This window comes from Pan paniscus, chromosome 17, assembly GCF_029289425.2.
Source record: "Pan paniscus chromosome 17, NHGRI_mPanPan1-v2.0_pri, whole genome shotgun sequence".
In the NCBI taxonomy this organism is placed as follows: Eukaryota; Metazoa; Chordata; class Mammalia; order Primates; family Hominidae; genus Pan; species Pan paniscus.
In genome coordinates, this window is record NC_073266.2 from 90,145,291 (window position 1) to 90,165,495 (window position 20,205).

The 20,205-nt window shown below is 37.0% G+C and overlaps 1 protein-coding gene across 4 annotated transcripts in view; it reads right to left on the minus strand.

Annotated features, from left to right (window-relative positions):
• CBLN2 (cerebellin 2 precursor) overlaps nt 1-12,796 on the minus strand; it is a 101,875-nt gene extending 89,079 nt beyond the window's left edge. For 2 of the 4 annotated variants that reach the window (XR_008621975.1, XR_008621979.1), the window contains exon 1: nt 12,643-12,796. The gene's annotated coding sequence lies outside the window, so the exon portion shown is untranslated. Of the gene's footprint in view, nt 1-12,615 lie in introns of all 4 variants that reach the window. The other 2 variants (XR_008621978.2, XR_008621976.2) reach the window with 1 other exon arrangement.
• Between the last annotated feature and the right edge of the window lie 7,409 nt (nt 12,797-20,205).

The window sequence follows — 20,205 nt, forward strand, 5'->3', positions numbered from 1 at the left end:
ACTATATATATATATATACACTCTTGTCTGTTAGACCAAATGCTGAAGAGTATATATATATATGACTATATATATATATGACTCTCTCTCTCTCTATATATATATATATATATTACACACACACATATACTCTTGTCTGTTAGACCAAATGCTGAAGATGTTCTTATACTATTTTGGATGTGTTGTGATTGAGGCTACTCCTTGGCAAAGTTGTGTGGAAAGCACAATTTGTTTTCATATTTTCAGTGTCCATTTCCAGTCATTTATCACAGCTTCCCAGCTGCCCGTCACTCCCCAGCCTTTTGGTCCAGTGAGAGCAACGTCTACATAACAGAAAATATCCCTGAGGAAAGAATCTGGGATTCATTCATGGCAGCATGAAATGACTGAAGGGTTATCTCCCGTCCAGCAAACATTTTTCATTTTTATTTTTTTGTCAGAAATTGGTACAAGGCACTGGGTTTACAAAGAAGAATAAGAAATGATCTCTGTCTTAAAGAAGAAGTTGTAATTTATTACTTTCCCTGGGAGTATTTTTTTTAATCAGTAGGGACAATGTCGTAAAAAATCCAACTCTTTACAATATTGGTATTAGTAGAATTTCAAATAAGAGACAGGTTAGTTTGGAGTTCTTTTGGTGACATCAATGAAAAGTATTCCCTTAGCCATACACTCACCTGAAAAATAGTCACCAATCCTTGATGTGTAAAAAAGAAGTCCACTTTGGGAAGTTGAGGCGGGTAGATCACCTGAGGTCAGGAGTTCGAGACCAGCCTGGCCAACATGGTAAAACCCCGTCTCTACTAAAAATGCAAAAATTAGCTGGGTGTGGTGGCGGGCGCCTGTAATCCCAGCTACTCGGGAGGCTGAGGTAGGAGAGTTGCTTGAACCCAGGAGACAGAGGTAGCAGTGAGCCAAGATTGCACCACTGCGCTCCAACCTTGGCGACAGAGTGAGACTCTGCCTCAAAAAAAGAAAAACAACAACAAAAAAGAAGTCCAGTTCATGACCCAGAAGGAGCCAAAAGGAAGACAAAACAACAAATGGTGACTCTCTGATTTGATGACCACTAGCTCAGGCAGAAAGTCTTGAAACTGAATTGTGGCTTTCATCCAACCTTCTGCTCAGCCTCTCTTTTCGAGTGATCCAAAATGAACCCAAGGATTTTTCCCCTCATTTCAATATTTTGGCTTCTAATGCTGCAGGTTTGTTTGCCCGTGTTTGAACTTTATATAAATGGACACATGCAGTGTGTACTCTTTCATGTTGGCTTTCCCACTCAACGTTATTTTTGTGAGACATCCATATTGTGTCAGGCAGTTGGAGTTGATTTATTTTTACTGTTGTGTGATATTCCACGTGTAAAAACACAGAATATTAAAAAAATGAGTATCTATTGCATATCCATTGAATATTCAAGTGGATAAATATGCACTGCATCACTAATAGACACAAACTAAAATTTATCCAAACGGCAATCAATAGCAGAATGGATAAATAAATATATTCGGGATGCTATTTTGACTGTTTGCTTTTCTTCAGCAAATGTAGCATAGCACACAGTACAGAACATATGTTATTTGAGGAGTTTCTTTAAAAAGGAAATGTGTCAGAAAACATTTTATATCTATGTGAGGGCTTCATAATTGCATTGCTATTTTTGTTAGTAATATAATAATAATAATTTATGTAAGAAGATGTTGCTGCGTGGCAGGCCCTAATAGGACTATGCGTTGCTCAAATACTCTTCGAATGGGGAGCTCTGCTTGCTTTGAATACTGTTTACTGCTTTGAATACTGGCATCTTGATCGCCATAGTTGGTTGTGCTTCACCAAATCCCAGTAATTATTTGTAACAATCATCTGGGCCGTGAGGCCGAGGGGCAGATACTTTGAGGACACTGTATTTATAACAAGAGAATAAGAGGGAGTGATCAAAATATGCGCAAGCACGATCCTAAAACCTTTTGAATGGTGATTGCACGTATTAGTAATCATGACATTAGCTCACATAAGATCAGAGCCTTTCTAAAATTTTAAGTAATTTCACTGTCTTTTGTGCTACAAGTGTTAAAAGTTCAAAATTTTAAATAAAAGTTGTTCTATTTCTTATATGTATAGCTTCAGACATTGTTCTATTTCATGCAGTAATTTAAAAAATTATGTTTCTTGTCAATGTGTTTAATAAAATGCCTATGGCCAAATTTTATTAGCAGGAATTTATTTGCATGGCTCTAAAACTGTCCCATTCTTTGCATTTTCTTATGTCTTTGTATTATCTCCTGTGGTAAATCATCAGAAATATGATTATGTAGTCTCTGAATTCTTGATGACAACAGTGATTTCTACCTCAACAGGGCTGCCTTGGTGGGCATGCAATCAGTCTCATCACATTGGTCTTGCCTGTAGAAGACTCCACACTTGGTTTAATGTTCTGCGTCACCATCTAGAGTCTTACAATTTTTTAAGAGATCCCCTGTGTGTTCATTTTGCATTGGAACTTGCAAATTATGGAGCCAGTTCTGACATTAAATAGAAACTGAAAAACTATTTGCAACAGTCAGGTTTTCCAGGAGGCAGGCTCTGCACTGGAGTTTAGTACATGGGATGTTTATTAAGGAGGGCTCTTGGGATCCATATGTGTGGGAAGGATGGGAAGGACAAAAAAATTGACAGAGGGAGAAACTGAGCTGTCATTCAGGACCAATCACAGCCCCAGCTGACCCCTCAGGGAGCTCAAGGGCTAGACTGGCCTGTCTGAATTGTCCAGCATTGGACAGAGATGGCCCGGCCTTTATACTCCTTCCCACCTCACAGTAATCAGGTAATGGATTTGGGCTGCTCCCGCAAGAGAAAGGGGTGAGGCAGTCTCTGAAAGGGCTGAGAGCCAAAGGGACATGTCAACAGCACTTGAGTCATCTCAGACAACAGTCCTTCATTGAAGGGGGAACTGTTTCACACATTTCGTCGTCCCCTACAGTCTTCTACATTTATGGACAAATGTTTGATTTCTGAAGGCACTTATGCATCATCTTCAAATATCCTCTTGGCATTAGGAATCAGCCAGTTTGTCACTATTCAATCATTTCCTAGCTGCTGGCTTATAAGCCGTTTCTGTTTTTCTTAAGTTGTGACAAGTTTTTATGGATCCATCTCCATATTCTCATTATTTCCCCTTTGGCCTGTGCATAGATTTATTTGTTGGATGGATATCTGTACTTAGAAATTCAGCCCATGGAAATGAAAAGGGGCAAAGCTGATTGAAGTGGAATGGAATCTATGACCTTGACCCTATTAAATATGCCTTGTAGACCAAACAAAATGACCCCATTTACCTTACTAAACTAAGCTGTTCCAGTCCCAGACAAAGAAGCGAGGACTTCCCAACCATCTGCTATATTTACAGGTGGAAATTTAAAGAGTCCACTGGTCTTCTTTTAAGAATAATGAAATCCATTTTTGTTGTTGATTAATAAAAAAAAGTGCTTAAGTGTTTCAACTATACTAACAACGTAGCAGAATTTGAAGTGCAAGATAATAGTTCTGCTTGGTTTGCTTTATAAAACCAGAGAGAATATTGGAGAAGCACACAAACACAATCAAAAATTTAAAAGCATGTCCTAGAAACTAAAACTCCCAAACTTATATATAGTATTAGTATCCTTTATAAGAGTAAAGGAATTAAGATAAAGAAAACAAAGAAGATGAAAAAAAGGCAGTTCATTAATTAAAAAAAATAAAAATAAAAAGCAATGGCCTAGTGACTTCTAGGTAGAAAGAAGAAGAAGACAGATTACAATTGTTTTATGAAAACATTTCAGAGATGCTGGGTAGGGCAAAAAGAATAAATCTAACTTTAATTTTGAATTCATGATTTATATTGACTGAATTTATTGCTAATTCTTTTAAATTGAAGGCCCCTCAAAACATCTTATTATTTGCAAATATAATGTTTGGACTCTCGGAAAGCCTAGATGGCAATATTTCTTTAGTAACTTGACTTCTTTTTCCTTAGGATTACATAAATGCTGGATGGCAACTTTATTTAAAGAACAGAAAAGACAATGTAAAAAATATTGTATAGATGTTTTCATTATTCTTAATATTTCAAATAAACAATTCCAAGGATCTCTAAATATTTCTGATACCACAATTTTTATATTTATATTTTTTATATTCCAGAGATACTGGAAATCCATTTGAACCAGCCAACTTGTCTCTTAACCAAAAGATACCAAAGTGGAAGTTATAAAATTAGCAGCTAAATTGTTATGCTTAAAAAGGGAAAACAAAATCTTACATTATATAATTTTAGATATAGTAGAAGTATCTGACTACACTAGCTGAAAATGTATGAATTCTATTACCATGGCTTCATACGCTTAAGATTTTGTACCTATGAAACTGTCAATCCCCTGGAAGACTATATACCAGCATGGTATCACTTTTTATACCACAAAATGAATTATCATTCGATGTCTAGATAGCAGCACTACGGGTATAAAGGTGGACAGGAAGCTCAAGTGGGTCATAGAAAGGATTCATGCATGAAAACCCAAGTGAAATATTGTGATTAGTCCTGTCCTTACTTTTAGCATTATAATTGTCTTTTGATATGTCACTTGTCTATCTCTTTCATTACACAGCGGACTTCCTAAAGTTAGGGATTTGTTTAATCTCTCTAGCACACTGATGAAGTAAACTGTCAATGAATAATTACGGAAAGAAGAGATGATTACATTGGTGATATCTACTGCTCCATCACACACACACACACACACACACACACACACATACACCCTGCACAACACTCGCAACCCCCCACACACACACACACATGCAGAGAGAGAGAGAGAGAGAGAGAGAGAGAGAGAGAGAGAGAGAGAGAGAGGCTTTCTGTATTTAGACAAGAAAATTGAGATCCAAGCTGTTTAACTGACTTATACAAGGACACTTAGCCTGACAGATATGATTATAACATGAAACCTCTTGATTTGTAGTCCAATGTCCTTTCATAGGTACTAACTCTTTCTTCCTCTGCAATCATTTTAATATCTGTTGAATTCTTTGCTGGTTTCCTTCCCGTGGAACTGAAGGACACCAACATTCTTGCACTACAATTTTTTCCCCTACTTTACTCAAACACATAATAATGGATCCATTCTTATTCTGAAATTAATACAAGCCATATATGCCTGCTGTGTGAAAATAGGCCTTATTGAATTCTCAAGCACTGAAGTGTAAGAGCCGTTATTAAATTGTTTCTGCCTTAAAACTAAAATCTTTACGGTAACGAAGAAAAATTGTTACCTGTCTAATAATAGGATGCTTGTCTCTCTCTCTCTAAGAAAATGGGTGGAATACACTTTGCTGTGGAGGACCTCAGCGACACAAACATACTAACAAGGAGATTAGATGCTTCGCAAACTTTTTTAGTAAAGAGACTGCTCCATTCTTTTTTTAATGGGCATTTTTGTTGCCTAGCAACGGGAACGTTCTAAAGCAATCTATACTGGCCTTCTTATGGGAATATATCAACTCAGGTGCTATTTATGGCAGTTAAGCTCTGGAAAGAAGACAAGAGGGAAAGCTTGTTTCATTTCGTTTTGATCCCTACTGTTGGTTCAAATTATATGGTCCCAATTTGACTTTCTTGGGGTTGCAAATTATAACATTGAAGCCTGATTCTATAGGTGCTCTATAGTTATTAAATGGAAAAGGCTAGTGTGTATTAAAAAAAAACTTACCCTATTTTGCTTAATCTCAACTTATAAAATTATTCATTTTAAAATCTGTTCCAAATCCACAAAGCACTTTCTGGAATTGGGTGCTTGGAAAACATGGGGTGACTCTTTATCTCCCACACATCAGTATTTCTAAAGGAATCAGGGAATGGAAAATAACAGTGTCATATCTCAACTGACTTGGGCAAATCTGGGGATAGAAGTCACGGAATTAGAATCTCGGGAACTTTGTTTGCCAAAACCCAACCCTCATAAAGCTTGACACTCCTGCCTTACACCAAATTTTCTCAAAACACCTCACTAGCAGTAGAGCTGCAAAAATTCATCTGAAATACACTCAGGAAATACAGTTCAAACACTCAGGAAATACAGTTCAAATTTAGGCACTACACAATGTAGCAGGGATGAAGTCTGAATCAGTAGCTTACAAATATTGACATATGTAATTTACAGGAAATTTAATATCATCATCTGATCGATGATTTTGATGTACTAAAATATGCCTTTTTGAATTAAAATTAGACTTATCTCCACTTTAGGCTATTTGCTTTTTTCTTATCCTCTTACCTCAATCCATTTCTAAGTTAGAAACTATTTTTTAGTTAATATTATAAATGAAAACAATCAAGAGTTATATTAGTATTTTTCATAGTTGAAAAATAGTAATGATCAAAAACAATCATAATTTACTTACTCTTTATTAAGCATTTTCAATATTTATATACGTAAGGTGTGTGTAATTAATCAATATGAGAAGCCCTGAAGGGTAACTGGTTTAACATCTTTCATACAAATTATAAAGGAGAGATTCAAAATTTTAAATGAGGTCTCTGTTTTTTGATAAGGTAATGTTTTACCTTGTTTGTTTGTTTTCAATATATAAGACTGCCCCAGGAAAAAATTTAGTGATTTAAAAGTATTTTTTAATTGAAGTCAAAAATAAATCAAGCAAGCTTTCATTCCAAACATAGAACAAGTTAAATACCTCAGACTCCACTGATGGGTGTATGTATATGCTTTATAAATAACTTAATCATCTGTGATTATGTTTTCATTTTCTGCCTTCATGCTGTGAACTTTGTCTCCCAGCTCTCCTCCATTTAATCACTCTTTTACAATGTGGCCATGACTGTCTTCTTAGGACTCTATCTGATAATGTCACACACCTGCTTTAGATTTTTTACAGTATCAGATTACCAGGTGAAGTCCAAACTCCTTAACATGATAGAAATAAACTTAGCTCAGATGTCTCTTTCAAATGTTACCCTCTAGGCACTATTATTTATAGACTGGTATTCAGATTCAGTCACACTTGTGACCACTAGGTTACTTCAAACTCTCTTTGCCCATGCAGATCAAGAGCACTGACTGGTATCCAGAGAACCCCCAAAGAGCTGGTTCTGCTGTTTTGTAGCTGGATCTACAGGATAGGAAGCTCCTTGCAGGCAGGTCCCACATCCCTGGTAATTAGTACAGTGCTTGACATAAATTTTGAATAAATTAATGAATAAATGAACAAACGAATGCAATGTGATTTTACACAATTCACTTAGTGTAACTATAGCTCAATTTCCTTGTTTGTTAAATGAAAAAGTCGTTTCGAGTGTTTCATTACCTAATTTTGAGTAATAGTATAAAAAGTCGGGTATGTACTAAGTATTCAAAAAATCAACGGCGATTGTTACTTATTTCATTATCACCTTTTCTCTCCTTAGAATTTTTCTCTCCATCTACTGAAATCAACCTATTTTACAAAGAGTTGCTCAAATTTTGCAAAGCAGACTTACTTCATTCAGCATCTGTGTTGTTAAAACATTGTGGGCATACCTTTAATGTAGTTTTTAACACATTGTGTTGCATGTCTACGTTTATAGGATTTCTCCTCCACTGTGCTATGACTATTCCTAGGACCAGAGCCCTGTGTTACTCACCACTTTCCCAACACACGGCTACATTTGTTACTTATAAGAAATGCTCCGTTTTAGTTGAATACAAAAACACAGTAGTAACAGGATAGTAGCTAGCTTAAAACATCACCAGCTTATTACTGTATCTATAATAGCTGGAGCAGCAGGAGAACTCATAGAGCAAAGAAGGGCATGCATAGGTAGAAAGGTATTCTCCTGAATACACAACTGAAATAATTTCTAAACATTCTGCTATAATAAACTAATGAAAAGTAATCAGAACAGTTATTGTGTAAAGATAACAATCTTAAATATGCCTTATCCTCTGTTTTGTTGATTCAGCTTTCACAGAACACTTCCAAATAATCTAAACTTGTGTACTTAAACATTTTAATTAAGCGGATTTAAACTGCAAATTGAATTTTATAAACATGCTCTGACCTCTTCTTTACTTCGAAATTCATTTCTCATAAAATCATAGATTAATAAATATTGTAAAAGCAATCAAATCAGTCAACAATTCTACTGTTTATGAATCTTGATGAGAGTAAAATAAATAATCCAGATTGCTCAAAAATACAAATAAAACTCTTAAAGAGCAATCACACAGGGGACAAACTAAATTACTCATGAATCCTGTTTTAGAGAAATTTTCTTTTATTGCAATATACAAACTTCTCTTTAAGTTATGTTAAATAAAAAATTAAAAATTCATTTTTAAAACAATAACCAATAATTTAATAATCTGAAAGAAGGAAATGTTTCTATGGTATGCACAATAAAGGTTTAGACATAAACAAAATGTGTCCCTTTGTGATTTTAGAACTGATTTTACAGATGCCTTAAGTTCATCATTCCAGAATACACAAGGGTTTTTAAGAAGTTCTGTAAACAGTAAGTTTGTAGAAAGATATTACTGTAGGAGCCTATGAATCTACCCAAATATGTTAAAGGAGATTAGTATTTCTTCTTTCTTTTTCAATCTATTTACTAACCTTTCTATTATGGCCAATGATATAATTTAATTCAATTAAATATTGTTTATTCCTTATAAAATAATCTATGTGATACATATGATACTGAGTTGGCCTAGATACATTGGATAAGACCCTGATAATTATTAAAATTATAATATAAATTGTATCTTTCCTGGGAATGTAGGAACACATAAGGCCTGAGGGAATTACAATACAAAGGATGTGATGGACATGCAGATAAGTATTCTATAATATAACATGCCAAGTGTTAGACAAGTGGTATTAATATTAAAAATTAGTTACACTATTCTGCATGGCAGGCTGGTGTCAGGGATTTATAATTGCAGCCACAGTGGCCTCCTGTGGCCAGGAGATATTTCTACAAAGTAATAATCTTTAGTTATGCTCAAATAAAATTTTACAGCTTATTCATACAGATTTTGCAAGTCCCTAAGTGTAAGAAGAGTGACAAGTTGTCCAGATAAACACTCTTCTTTAACACTTCTCTTCTGCAAGCATGTTTGCTTTTGGAGATTTGGAAAATCCAATGCAGTCAAACAGGCAAAATGAACCACGCAGTTTTTGTTTTCTAGATGAACCCATTCTTCTTTGATCAAATTGACCAAAGACATGTTTCCCTCCTTTTCCCCCATTTCTTCCATGGCTTATATTTGTTAGTGTTAGTGCTTTCCTGAGGGCATGGGTTGTCTGAGCAATGCCTTTACTCATATTTTTCTGCACAGAGTTCCCACTTGGAAAATTGTTAAACAATCAATTGAGCTCAATTAATATTAAATTAGTTAAATAAGCTACTTGAGTACCGGACTCAAGTAGCATTAATTTCAGTTTCAAAATAAAATCAGTTTCAACCTCCCTAATGCAGTTTATTCACTGTTAGTATTTGAAAAGCAAGGTCTCTAACTTTGGTCAACAAATATTTTTTTCGACAATGTACTGAGCATCTGAAATGTTCTAATTGTTCAAAGTGATGAATGAAAAATGGAACAAAACACACAAAATTTTGTTTTTATTTTCTTATATTCTACAGGATGGAGGCTAGAGTTAACAAGCACAAGAATGAATGTTAGGGGGTGTTAAGTGCTATGAAGAATGCCTTTCAAAGTAAAGTTGTAAATCTACGACTTCAGCACATTATGGCTTTCTTTTCCATATTTGTATTTTGTCTCATTTCCTTAGGTCAACTGACTTATAACAGTGTTTTATAAAAGACTGTGGAGCAGACATTTTTAGAAAAAACATTAACCTTTTAAGAAAAACATCATTTTTTAGGAAAATAAATATTATTTTAAAATCAAGTAAAATATTTAGAGAGTTTGAAAACAACAAAATTATTCAAAATTCAGGAGAGACTCAGATATTTATCTTTAAAAGTCCAACTAGGTTTGATGGAAATACCTTATTGAAAAAATGAATTCACTAGGTTATCATTTAAAAGAAACAAATTATCAAACCATACTTAATTCCATCATATTGGTAAATAAAGTGTCAGGGATCATATGTAATTATCTTCATGCACATCAATGGGGAAGCAAAAATAAAAGACAGTATAAATGTTTCTATAAAGGAATGCAACATCTGCCTACCTGCAAATTCTTTTAAGGTTAAATATAGAGGGAGATACATCAATTTACCCTGAATCAAATATGTTATTTATTTTTAAAGTTTGATGTTCACAGTGAAAAAGTAAAATCACCCTTTTCTTCATTTTAGAAATTTCCAAATAAATGATCTATGTCAAAAATACCCAGTGATATTTATAGTGTTAATCTTTGGACATTTACATTATCCAAATTCAAATTTAATTTTCTTTATAAAATGGAACATTATCTAAATAACACTTCACTGAAAATATTCAAATACTAGTTACGTAGGTCTTGAAAATGACCTCACGTTTTTGTTTAATTTTATTTTTACATAAGCAAGCATCTATTTTCTTCACTCAGTACACCTTATACAACAAGCACAACTGATTATTTAGCAAGTCACAACACGGTAAGTTAACGTAACATAGCCAATAAAATGATAAACGAAATTAATGATTAAGTGCCAAACAGATGATTCTGTTCTTTATGGCAGAGTGGTTTGGGCACCTTTCCCTGCATGAAAAGCATCCAGGGTGAGGGATGGTTGTATCTTTATCAAATTTGGGTCATTTCACCAGCTGGGCACAAATATTTTCTAAACATCCACGATATGTGGATATGCACATGGCAATGACCCTCCCCTAGAAGTCTCCCGTTCCCCGTGGTACATGTAAAATTTTTAGGTGGCTTATCTTCTCATTCCCTTCAAAAGCAATAGATAACACCCAACTCTGGCTTTATATTTAGATTGAGAAACTATATACAATAAAACATTTGGAAGAAATTCCATGGCACAGTCCTACCATGAGTCTGGATTTCTCACATGTAGAATGAAAATTGTTTCCACTTGGCATGGTTGTTGTAAGGAGTTAAGATACATTTGTAACACCCTGGTATGAAAAATTCATGACTTGAAATTTTATAGCTCTTGTCATTCTTACTATTGACAACAAAATTGGCCTTGGATTTTCACATTTAAACTTCAGTTTCATGAGCTTCAGTCATGCAGAAGCTCAATACACATGAAAAAAAAAAATCTTAAATGTTTATCCCATTTAGGCAAGTAATCATGATCATAATCAGTGTTTATTAAAAACAAAACTGCAAAAAAAAAAAAACCCAGTTGCAATGAGAAAACAGCTGAAGCAGCAATGAGGTAGGGAATGGAAAGCAAGGGGAATTTTATTTTCCTCTTATATGAATTTTGAAACTTAGCAACTCTGAGAAACAATTGTATTGTATTTTCCACATATATTTCTATTTTATTAAAGACAAAAATCATTTTTGATGAGTTTAAATACTTGCAGACAGCTCAAAGTTGGGCGATTGTGCCACAGAACAAGCAAAAAAAAATGGCCCTCCTACGTATCTACATGGTATGAACTGGTTACCAGCTACCAGTCCCTGAAGAATGAATTGCAAAGAATCAGATTGTTAAGCAGTCAACTTGGTGACAGCAAATGCAAGCCTCTAAGACTCTGATTACATTTTCTGAGCAGAGCCACAGCCCTGACACCCCAGCAGCTGGTGGTTTTTCTGGGCACAGGGGCTGGCGTGAATAGAAAGCGACAGCAGCGTGCTCCATGTCACATGTGAATGAACAGCTACCGTGACAGGAAGACTTTTCTTGTCAACACAATCACTGTGGCTCTGTGAGCGCCCGAGTTATGTGCTATTTTCCCCTGGAGGGGAATTGGTACCTGGTAAGTAAAGACTTCATTCAATGAAATCAAAATACATGTATTAAGTGTCTACCATCGACAGGCACCACGATTACCCAGAGATTGACAGGGGAACCCCCATCCCACCTCTCCTGGATCTTTCATTCCCTGAGAGAAATAGGGGAGAAAAGCAGTAAGCAGAAACCAAAGCCATAAATAAGATAATTTCCAAGAGTAGTATGTGGTATGAATAATGGAAACAATCAACGGGGCAACGAGGCAGAGTCACTGGCAGGCGCTGAAGAAGACAGCGGAGCTCTGATGAGGAGCCAGCCGCTGAGACGAGACTTGAAGGATACGACGGAGCAGAATGTGAACACCAAGGAAGTGAGCATCCCAAGACTGTGGTAGGAAAGCTTGGAGGGGTTGTGGAAATCGCAGGTTTAGAGTGAGGGCCCTGCTATTTCTACCTGCATAATGTATCGTACATGTAAGAAAATGAAACGCCCACTGAAATAATTGGTTTGCAAAACAGCCTGTGGCTTCCAGTAAGTTCCAAAGGAATACTTATTATTAAGAAAGCAGAAGTAAATACTTTGCATTACATTTAGTCCTTAATTATTTATCACATCTCCTTGTTGTTCATTCCACAGTCTTTGGGAGCTGACCTTTGCTAGGATAAAATACTCACGTTCTGTCTAGCCTAAAGTTTTAACACGTACCTTGTCCCAATCCATTCCAGTACTCACAGAAAATGAAAATATGTCCCAGCAGATCTGAAGAATGTTGTCCAGTAAATTCAATTCATTTCTCTTTTATATCTAATTTCACTTAGGATCTATCCAATGACAGACTTGTTATCCTCACTGACGGACGCAAAGTCCTGTTGTACACTCTTAGAACATTTATGCTTATGACTAAATTTCAAGCTGCCCGTGATTCATCTGCTATTTCCCACATATCTATTTTAGACTTGCCAAGGGAAAAACAGTTATGAAATATGTTGTTCAAGCAGTGCTTTTTTTTCAAATGACATATGCCTTATAGCTCCCCATGCTACAACAGAACATCCTGGGCAGTTTCTCTGTCAAAGTCACATCCACTGCTATCAGTAGAGTTGCCAGTGTAATATTTGGCAATGGGATATTACACTACCCAAAAGCAAGCAGTATTGTGAGCCAGAAACAAAATCCAGTAGTATTTTGAGAATTTGAGAGAGAGCGGACAATTTTTCCCAACATGAGACTGTCTGATGGATGCTTCCTGGCTAGATTGAGTCTCCTGTGTGTTGACACCACATTATCAGACCACTTAGAAAAAGGCCAAGCTCTCAGATCAGACTGCAAGAATTTCCAGAGACCTCATCTTATTTTGAAGATTCAGTTTCAGGCACAGCTCCTTTTTTTTTTTTTTTTTTTTTTTTTTTTTTTTTTTTTTTGCAGAAATGGGTACTCAACAAATTACGTTTGAGCAATTAAAGCTTTCAGGAATGAATCCTGATATGCAAATCATGAATTTGCGATTTTTTTTCTTAAGGTGGAGTGGTTTTAATTAGAAAAATACTACCTTGGGCCCAAATGAGTGCTTTTGTAATCTTTAGTTTATATCGTTCGTGTGTGTACGTGTGTGTATAACAACGTATGTCTTCAGATGGGTAGGAGACAAGCATGGCGTATTCAGGATGAAGTATGCTGAAGACTATTAACAAGTAAGACATTGCTAGTCAGGCTTTATTCTAATCATACAGGATGGAAACCCACTGAATAGACTCTTACTGACTCTACACGAAACTTGATATTTCAAAATCATGGCATCGAAACAAAATAGTCTGGAATAATCAGGCATTTACATACCTTCATTGTTGTTTCTTTATTTTTAGACAATCTAGACACTTTTAGCTATGTCTGTCATGATCATGCAGTGTCTTTGTTCAAGGTCAGCTACCTCATGGATTAGGACAGAGGTAGAGGATCCACCCAAATCAGTACAAACACACACATAATTTAGGGCTTTGGACTAGTTGGGTTACCATACATCTCCCTGGAATGTCCAGGTTTATGCCTCTTGTGGAATTAATAGGACCAATGCTAAGATATGAGTATCATACAGATGATGTAATTGTCAACCTCAGTTCAGGCAGGTGAGACTTGATCTCTTAGCATTTATGGTAAGATCATGGTAAATGTTTTCTGAGGGATGGTTCACACTGATGTATTATTATTGAAGTAGGAATGATTGTGTCTATGTCTGGGTGCATATATGTGATTATACTTAACCACACAAACCCAGAAATAGAAAAACTGAGTCAATAATTATCAGTGTTTTTAAGTCTGTTGATAATTATTTTCTTTAGGAAAAAAATTACACTAATTTTAATATATGTTAAATAATAGTGTTCTTTTGCATTTTTGATCACATTAAGTATTATCTTATTCATACTTGCTTATTTGGAGTAAATATTTTTATAACATTTAAATTATGCACTTTTTACTAATGAAAATGAATATTGATAATTTTTATTCATTTAATGCCATTTATAGTTTTCTTGTATAAATTGTAAGCTCATGTCCATTCTTTTTACCGCGTTGTTGGTTAAAAAATATGTTTACAAGGCCGGGCACGGTGGCTCACACCTGTAATCCCAGCACTTTGGGAGGCCGAGTTGGGTGGATCACAAGGTCAGGAGTTCAAGACCAGCCTGGCCAGATGTTGAAACCCCATCTCTACTAAAAAAAAAATTAAAAAATAGCTGGGTATGGTGGCAGGTGCCTGTAATCCCAGGTATTCGGGAGGCTGAGGCAGAGAATTGCTTGAACCCAGGAGGTGGAGGTTACAGTGAGCCAAGATCATGCCACTGCACTCCAGCCTGGGCAACAGAGCAAGACTCCATCTCAAAAACGAAGAAAAAAAAAGTTTATAAAACTTCTTAAGAATGAATTCTTTTCCTGGTCATTTTTAATAAAAATATTTTATGTTAATTTCTCATTTGCTTATGATATTATTGAACCATAGACGTTTTAATATTTGTATGTGGTCAAACAGCTTTTTTCTTCTCCTTTTTTAAATCAGGAAAGATGACACATTTGAGTTTTATGCATGTGCACGTTAAAAGGATGGTGGACTTTGCAATCAAATCTGGAAAGCTGCACCCAAAAAAAGTGCTGATACAACAAAAGGACAAATTATATTAATGAGATAGATATAAGACTGGATGAGATATTGAGAAAAACTATCTTGAGAGGAAAGAGGAAATAAGATGAAAATTGACATAAACCTAAATGAGTGAGGAAGCAAAGGGGAAAAGAGACAATTTAGAAAAACGAAAAGGGGCATTTGATTCAGGAAAAAGAGATAAGGTCCAGCACAATGTGAAAGTAAAATTCCTGGGAGGAGGGCATTCAAGAAGAAAGCCATTAGGAGCGTTAGATAATGCAGAGCTGTCAAGAAAAACAAAGATTGAAAAAAAGGCACTTGAATTTATCTGCTATTTGTAAAACCCTCATCTGCCACTCAAACTATCCAGTACTTCCTTGATAAGCCCTAGTTAATGACTCCAGGTATCACCTACAACACAACAGAGATATGGGGAAAATCCCATTTAATAGAGCTAAGAAACTGACATTTATCATTTCATTCACCACAATGAAGAATTTGCTAATATACAATGTCCTGGCATTGGGAAGTTTGTGGAAATACGAACACTGGCTATGAAAGTTCAAAATGTGACATTGATTCAAAAAGTTGTCATCACATGGTATAGATACCTACTTTTAAAAATGCAATTTCAAGAAGCATTGTCCCAGCATAACGACATCTCCTTTAACAGCCTCCATTGTAAAGCACAGTTTCTGTTTGGGAAAGCACTGTGGCTCTCCACCCTGGGGAAGAGACTCAATCTGTGCTTTCCATGCCAGTCCGCTGAGTTATGCATGTACATGTGCGCCTCCACCATGCAAAACCCGTCTTACGAAAGCATACAAAAGTCTGTCTCAAGCCACAAGCCACTGTCTCATTTTTTATCTATGTCTAAACATCAAGCTTCTGAAAAACAACTGGCTGCCATCACCATTCTTCATGTCCTTGCCCTGCTACATGCCTTTCCAATCTGACTTATGCCTCTGACCCCGACCCAAACAATTCTGTATGAGTTTCTCAAGTGTCTATTCACTGAATTCAGTGAACTTATTTTCACATATCTAACATTATCTTCTGCATTTGGCCACCAAACTCTTTTTTTTTTTTTTTTTGAGATAGGATATTGAACTCCTAACTTGAGTGATCCCCCTGCCTCAGCTTTCTGAGTAGCTAGAACTACAGGTGATAGTCACCACGTCTGGATAATTTTTATTTTAGTTTTATTGAGACAGGGTCTTGCTATGTTGTCCAGGCTGTTCTCAAACTCCTGGTCTCAAGCAATCCTCCCAACTCAGCCTCCCAAAGTACTGGGATTGCAGTCAGGAGCCACTGTGCCTGGCCTCTGGGCAAACCATTTCTCTCCTTGGCTACTAGGATGTGGTAATTTTCTTGCCCTTCATGATTGTTCCTTCTCTCTACCCTTTAACACATCCTTTCCCATTCCCACCTCTTAATACTCCATTACCAGTATTTTCTAAGGTTCCACATTTAAACTCCATTCTCTGTCTCTGTATTTCTCTCTGCCTCTGGCTCTGTCTCTTATCTTCATACTTTCCACCCCACCCTGCTGGCAATCTCATCTACCCTAGGAATTTAACTCTATCCTGTCTTTGTTATGTTTAAAGAAGAGCCACAAGGAGAGGGCCAGATTTTTTTTTTTTTTTTTTTTTTTTTTAGGATTTTCCTTAAGGGACATCTGCCTTTTTTTTTTTTTTTTAAAGACGGAGTCTTGCTCTGTCGCCCAGGCTGGAGTGCAGTGGCACAATCTCGGCTCACTGCAAGCTCCGCCTCCCGGGTTCCCGCCATTCTCCTGCCTCAGCCTCCCGAGTAGCTGGGACTACAGGCGCCCGCCACCACGCCCGGCTAATTTTTTTTTTTGTATTTTTTTTTAGTAGAGACAGGGTTTCACCATGGTCTCGATCTCCTGACCTCGTGATCCACCCACCTGGGCCTCCCAAAGTGCTGGGATTACAGGCGTGAGCCACCGTGCCCGGCCGACATCTGCTTTTTGATGTAGCCACTCTAAATCCAGTAGCTTCTTTGCTATATTGGTATTTCTTAAATTTGTTTTTATCTACTTCTCAGTGATAAAGACAACCGAAGGAAGAAACCTCCCTTGTGAGCTCATGAGATGTCTGAAAGCCAAGTGGCTGTCAAAGACCCCTTCCTCCTGCTGGAAACAAAATAATGACCAGGAGGTTGCTGTCAGAGAAAAGAAAAAAAAAAGAGTTAAACATTTTTTCAGTGAAATTTTGATCAAGCTATGGTGGTTGGATGAATCGCATTTCTCTCTTTGATGGTGATTTTTATCTGGATAATCAGGACTAGTTATCAGCATCAGATAATTCTTTCTGCCAGACAGTGCAAGAATGACACTCACAACCTCACTCTCCAGTCTCCTAATGCAGTTTCCTACAGCCACCTGGTAGGTGTCCATCATTAGAACACTTCCCTGTGCTAGGTCTATCACCAACACCACCGCCTTATGTCACTTTAGTTACATTTGGATTCGAGATGCCCTTCTGTTATAAGAGACCTCCGACTTTCCACTGAGATGCAGAAAACGACCTAGTTCTATCACCAGAACACTGAGTGATCACTTTTACAATGGGTTATTTTTGGGAACTATTCTGCAAGTAGCTCACATCATTCATGTTGTGTTGATTTTTATTAGTCTGAAGTTACGTATTTTCTCTTTACCTCAAATGCTGCTGCGTATTTATTTCTCACAGGCTCTGTGTAGAATACGCTAGTTTTTTCCCTGACTTTTTAGTTCAAGATTTAATAAAAAAAAAAAAAAACAAAAACGTGTAGAACATTTCTGTTACATTTTCATAAGTAACAACTTAAACTAAGACACGTTCAAGGTCAAGTTCATCACCACTCCCTGTCCTCTCCACTCCTTCCTTCCCAGGCCCTTAGCAATATAGATTTGCCTACTTTATTTCCTATTGGATATTGATATCAATATCCTGGCCGGGCGCGGTGGCTCACGCCTGTAATCCCAGCACTTTGGGAGGCCGAGGCAGGCAGATCACGAGGTCAGGAAATCGAGACCATCCTGGCTAACACGGTGAAACCCCGTCTCTACTAAAAATACAAAAAATTAGCCGGGCGTGGTGTTGGGCGCCTGTAGTCCCAGCTACTCGGGAGGCTGAGGCAGGAGAATGGCGTGAACCCGGGAGGCGGAGCTTGCAGTGAGCCGAGATCGCGCCACTGCACTCCAGCCTGGGCGACAGAGCTAGACTCCGTCTCAAAAAAAAAAAAAAATTCCTACATGCTCTGAAATATCACCATTGTCTTTGATTTCTCACTAACTCAATATCCACTCTCCTGGGTGTATCTACCTTGGAAGTATTTCTAATCCCAGGACATCTATCATGGTTCAAATCTCCAATACTTGCAATAACCTCTTCATTGTGCTCCAGTTTCTAATTATCTCTAATAAATCTATCCAATGCACTAGAGCTATCAGAATCATCCTAAAATACAGTCCTATTTATATTACCTTCCCACACTAAAGCCTTTAGTGGCTCCTCTTGGACTTACTAAAACCTAAGCCACATAAAGAGAATAATTAAAACTCAGGCTCAATCACACTCAGCTGGGTTTTTATCCTAACAATGCCACCTGTTAAACACGTGACTGGACTGGATTTCCTCCTCTGTAAAACTGGTGTAATAGTGTTACTTATCCCTTGGTGGTTGTGACGATTACACTGGAAAAACAAATATGAGACTTTAGGGTACACATAGCATATTAAGCTATCATTATTATATATATATATTCTTTAGCAGAATATTGAGGGTAATTTGTCTCCAAACTCTCAATTGATGTTTTCACCAAACTGACCCCCACATAGGTTCTCAGCAATCATTTCACTTTCCTGTTTCCATTTTTCTCTTGTTATTCCATTTTTAGGATTTAAACTCTAGATGTCTACTTACCTAATTCTACTTGTTATTTTAAATCCAGATTGATTGCCATTATCTTCAAGAACACAACTCTTTTCATCACCCTCAGACAGGATAAAAATGATATCCATAATGAGAACTAATAATAATTGGACAACTGCAACCTGCCACACTATGTCTGAAGAGCTTCATATATATTGCAACGTAGCCTCCTTCCCCTGGATTCTCTTTGCATTGTGATAGCTCAAACTCCTCTTATGCACTATGGGCAGAATCACAGTATAAATCACTGTTCTGATTATGTCATCTCCCTGCCCAAAAATCTTCTCCTGGATTCTAATTACACCCAAAAGGATAATGCTGGAATTGCCCAGGTGCTAATTTGATCCACTGCTCCTCACTGCTCCAATCTTCTTTTCACCCCTTGGACACAGTGCTTGTCGCAGTTGGAGCCATGCAGCTTCCTGCACATCCTCCTTGCTTTCCTGTTGCTATGCCTCTGCTCCTGCCACTTCTTGTACCTAGACACCCTCCCTATTTCTTTACTCTCTCTGTCATTAGGGCTATGTCAAGTCCTACCACCCTCCTGAAGCTGTCTTTAATAGCTCTAATCCCAAATGATGTCATGAAATATGCAAGCACTGCTGGCATCACTTATTTGGAACCTAACAATGCAGGGAGTTTTCGACGTGTTCTTTGTATTTGTTGCTTGCCTCTACAAATAACTCAAAAGCTTCTCAAGGACAAGGAACATGTTTTATGCTTCCTTGTATAATGAAGAAACTATTTTAAGTATGACAAAATGACACATCGTCATTTCATCCTTAGGTTGCCTTTCCTGGCTGCCTTCTCTCTCCTTGGCTAAGCAAAGAGGCAGAAGATTATATGAAAAGAGAACACAGACCTTGACCAGAAGAATGAGACCCAGATCAGCTTTCAACCTCAAAGAGGACGGCCTTGAATTCTGCAGCCAATAATAGTCTTGAAAGCCCAGCTTCGTTGAGATGAAACTACCCATAAGTCTCAAGTTCTTTAGCTCCCCTTTTACATATCAAGAGGCAGGTTTTGCTAACTTAATCACAGACTTTAAGAAGGAAAAACTTCAACCAGACTTGGGAAGGAGATGGAAAGCCTACACCTTGAGATCCTTGGTGTGGGAATGACAAACTGATCAAGAAGGAGCAGGATTGGGACACCAAGATCCTGCCCTCCCCTCTCCAGCTCACATCTTAGAGGGAAGGCTAAAGGTGTGGTGCAGTTACT